Below are 4,795 nucleotides of genomic sequence, written 5' to 3'. Positions count from 1 at the left end.
GTTGTCAAGATACAAGACGATCACGAACCGGTTATGTTTTACTTCTAGGAGGGGCTCTTATTTCTTGTAAATCGAAAAGGCAATCTGCTGTATCCAGGTCTTACGCTGAAGCTGAATACCGGGCTATGGCATCAACAGTCAGTGAAGTTTTATGGGTTCGATGGCTCTTGAAATATTTGGATGTCTCCCAAACCGGCCCGACACAATTATTTTGTGATAATGCAGCTGTCAAACATATAACAAATAACCCAGTTTTTCATGAACGCACGAAGCATGTTGAAATGGATTGTTATTTCGTTAGAGAATGTGTGGAGTCGAAGGATATTGAGCCATTATACATTGATACTAAAGAACAGATTGCTGACTTGCTCACGAAGTCTCTTGGTGCTAAACAGTTGCGGTTTCTACTGGACAAGTTAGGCATTTGTGATCTCCATGCTCTAACTTGCGGGGGAGTATAGAATGAAATAATTTAATATATTTTCCTTATTTATTGTTTTGCATTCACATATATACCTTTGGTGATTACATTTGAGATAATCATGAAATAAGATTACAAATTATTTATGATCGAGGCTTCGTGTTTGACACGGGTCCCTTAAAACAAATTTCGAGTCTCCCAAGAGAACTCGAATGTTTCCCAGGATACAACGGCCGAAGTTGTGTGTACAGTCGGGGAGGACTCTAAACCCGAAGTTTTATCTTGTAGTAGAGAGAATGATTGCTAGAATTTTTAGAGAATGATGAAGGAGTTCACGTAGATGTTAACGGCATATTTTTGTGTGTCTAGGAACAAATACCTTTGTATTTATAGTGAATCAAAATTGAAATATCCTTCAAGTCATAACTCAAGGAATGAATACAAAGTTGAAGCATATATAGAATTTACAAAAAGATTTAATTTAAAGATGAAACATACAAAGTTGTAACATCTACAATAAAGTCACAATTAAAAGATTTTATATAAACAAAAAAATAAAAAATAAATAAACCAAATCAACTACTTTATTATTATTTATGTTCGCATATTCTTTTAAGAGTTCCAACATTAGCTTAATTGACAAATTATTTGTAATGACAAGAAGTTTTACAAAAATAGAAAAGTAAACAACTTGAGATGACGTTGCTCATTATTGAGATTGCCAAACCTAAACCGTTATCGACCAAGATGACAGAGACTGGCTAAAGTCCATGAAGAAGCAAAGATTTGATGTGGCCCGTTATTTCTTCTCTCGTAAGCGAAAAGGTATCTTTACTTTTATAGTTTTATATAAACATAGGTAATCCGTCCCAAGTTGATGACATAAATTTTAGAGGCATTGGAACATTTTTACACATGAAGGTTTCTTGGGTGAAATCTTTCCGTGCGTGATCTTCAATTTGATTTGTAAGCACGCTGCAAGCATACTCCTCTGTGACATTATAGTGCTTCATGTAACAATCAACGGTTTCTTTCTTTCTCTTCCTGCACTTTTAGTAAAGTAATAAATAGCTTGCTTCTCAGACAAACACGATAGATGTATGAACACCAAAACGAGTATCCATAAATCGATTAAGAAAGATATCTAGACCCACCACTATTCCAAAAGTGCTAGATTTCATAAAAGCCACGACAATTTATTATTGGAATATTGTATTGAAGGTTTTAGTATCGAGCCCACGGCCCGATTTACTATATTCCAATATTTTTATTTGTAAAAACGACATTAACCAGCAACAAACAAATTGGTTAGTACATATTGTGAAAGAAGAAGTTCGATAAATGGACCTTTCGGGAGCAAAGATCATCCATGAGCCTACCGATTACACCTGAAACTTTGACAATAGGAGGATGTATGAGAACCCATTTGAGTTACGCATCCGTAACCATATCACCCATCCCAACAAAACATGTTGCTATGAGCATTTAACATCCGCTTGTCACTATTTTTAGTGACATGTGCTCCTCTGATGTTGGTGCATACCCCTCATAAGCCCATTTAGCTTCCATCATAAAGCTTCTAATAAACTCTTTCTTTTGTATATGTAGTGGCTCACATGTACCAAATGTTTTCTCGTAATTACTTATAACTATTTTATTATTATTCTATCTTTATGAATGATTGTTAGTCATTATTCTATTTCTTGTTTGAGAATATGATGGTTACTAATTTTTTATTAATATCATTAGTTGGTTATCGCTATCAATTTTAGGGTAATCTCAATTTATAACGCCATATGTTTTCAGTTATCTGGTACAAGAAAATATTATTCACCAATATCACTTGTTTTTAATTTCAGTTCTTTCAGTGTGTATGATCCACAAATGAAATACAAAAAACTAACGGATTCTTTGGCGTAGTTAAGACGATCCCAAAAAAAAATTGATTTCTTCCATTTCTTTGTAAACATCAAGAAGTTCTTGGTATATCAGTTTCATGTATTTCGGAAGCATATCTATGCATGTTATTGACCACTTGGAAAGTGGCATGATTAGTTTCAATAGTCGAACTTCATGTTTTTATACATAATGCAGATATGTAGTGCACACGAATACCTTTGAATAGCTTCAGTAAAGATTTTAAGTTCTTCGTAAGTACCATAAACATCATATGTACCGTCAAGAATCGTTGCCATCGAGGTTATTTTTGCTAAAAAAATTCTTACATATGCGAGTATTTTGGCTCAAAGTACAAAGCAAGTGCCCAAAAGTAACATTCAACTAATATATCTCTTGTATAAGGTATATTGTTTTGGACATCAAGACGTTTCCACCATCTATAATAAATTAGCACACATGATGATGATGCATGAACAAGCCTGTATATGTTTCTTTTTTCTTTTTTAAATCTTCAATAATAGTTTTAAAGGAAATGGAAGGTGCCTAGAATATATATTCAAGGTAGTTAATGTGATATATATTCACGAAAGGAAGTAGAACGATCGATAAGATGTGTGGGCAAGTCTGCGTGTATACCTGGAAAGTTGGCTGAGCGTCTCCCTGTGCAGTGATTGACGCAAGTTGAACGCCAACTTGGCCAGTTCAAGTAAAGCCCTGTTATGAAAGTATTGTTGCTCGTAGAAAGGAATGTAACGCACAGCTTCTAGTCTTGGCAATCTTTTTCGTATAGGTTGCTTTAGTGCCTCTTGTATATGGGTAGACAATGTAGTGTTGGTCTCATTAAGATCCTTTGCTATTTTGTTAAGATGGGTTGTTGTAAAACAAGAGCATCTGACTTCTAGTACAACTTCACCATGCACTCTTAAATATGCCGCTTCATACAACTCAAGCAAGTTATGGACGTCATTGGTTAACGATTCCTTAAAAGACCCGATTTGGTCTTTGTATTCTTTAAAAATGTCTGTTTCAATTCGCATAAAAGATCATGAGCTTCTTATTTCACGATTAATATTAATTGAATCCATGCTTAATTAATTACTCACCACATGATACATAGAAGCTTTGTTGTCGTAGGATACGAAACCAAAGAGAAGGGCTTCCACCCTTCCAATTATCACCATACATGTCATAAATATGTTGCAAGGGTTGATCAATATTTTCTTCGAAAAGATAGGCTATACCAAGACGTTGTATCATGTCAATGAGTTTTAACAAATTTGTGTGTTCCGTAGGAATATCTAAAATTGACACGATATCTTTTGTCACGTCTTCCGTCAAGTCTTTCACTATTTGTTCTACCTTGACTTGAGCTACAGATTGCTACATCCAAACGTTATTAACAATTTAATTATTAAATAAACATAATCATTGTTTATATTAAGTTTTAATAATAATTTTGTACCTTGTCACAGATGTAAACCGATCCCCCCAAACATTAGGAGGAAAATTAGGATCGGGGCAAATTACTTCCTCTTGTTCGATAGACATGATGAAATGTTTTTGCTTGGGTATATAGATGTTCAACGAAACCGGTTTCTGGAACCGAACCGGTGGACCCGAACCGGACCCGAACCGGTTCCTACCTGTTTTTTGTAGGAACCGGACCCTATCTGATTCAACCCGATGATCCGTGACCGGTTCTTGCATTTCTGAGTGGGGGCGGGTAGGAACCGGAACCGAACCGGAACCGGTTCTGGAACCGAACCATCCGGAACCGGTTCCTAACCGGTTCTAATATAGCCGTTGGAAATCGTTTTTTTGGCCGTTTTTTGACCGTTGGGGTCAAAAATAGCCGTTTTTTGGCTCCCCCAAGCACCCCACTACTAGTATAAATAGGTGTTTGGTGTCATGGGTTCATCACAACACTCAAAACGCAAACCCGAACGCAAAAAAATACAAAAAAACGCTATTACAACGTTTTGAGTTCTCTAATCTCTTGTTTTCTCTTCTTCTATATTCATATTTGTTGTAACCGGTTGGAACCGGTTACGGTACAGGAACCGGGTTAGGAACCGGTAAGAACCGGTTAGATAGGTTAGGGGTCCGAGGGTGGGAGAACCGGTTCGGTTCCCTAACCGGTTCGAGCCTGGAACCGGTTTAAAAGGGGGTTTTGAATATAGGAACCGGTTAGGAACCGGTTCCGGTTCCTAGTCCCAAACCGTTTTGAACATGCCTACTTGGGTACTTGACATAAAGGAGAGTTAACACTATTTATAGAGTTCGATCGTCATACATGTATCACACCTATTTCAAAATAATTTTTATAATAATAATAATAATAAATAAAATATCACACCTAACAGATCTAGATGAGAATATGATAAAAGAAATTCGAACTTTTTTTACAAAGATCCACTAGTATAAATTTCATTTATTTGTTCCCATTATTCTATAAATAGTATTTTAAATTGTGAA

At 35.8% G+C, this 4,795-nt stretch overlaps 1 pseudogene; it reads right to left on the bottom strand.

The window, feature by feature from the left end:
- Nucleotides 1-1,266: 1,266 nt before the first annotated feature.
- Nucleotides 1,267-3,868, bottom strand: LOC143596643 (beta-caryophyllene synthase-like; annotated as a pseudogene).
- Between the last annotated feature and the right edge of the window lie 927 nt (nt 3,869-4,795).

This window comes from Bidens hawaiensis, unplaced genomic scaffold, assembly GCF_021521415.1.
Source record: "Bidens hawaiensis isolate Kalapana, Puna unplaced genomic scaffold, B.hawaiensis_p1.1 tig00046822_1, whole genome shotgun sequence".
Classification (NCBI taxonomy): domain Eukaryota; kingdom Viridiplantae; phylum Streptophyta; class Magnoliopsida; order Asterales; family Asteraceae; genus Bidens; species Bidens hawaiensis.
The sequence above is the reverse complement of the archived record's forward strand: the minus strand, read 5'-3'. Positions and strand labels throughout refer to the sequence as shown.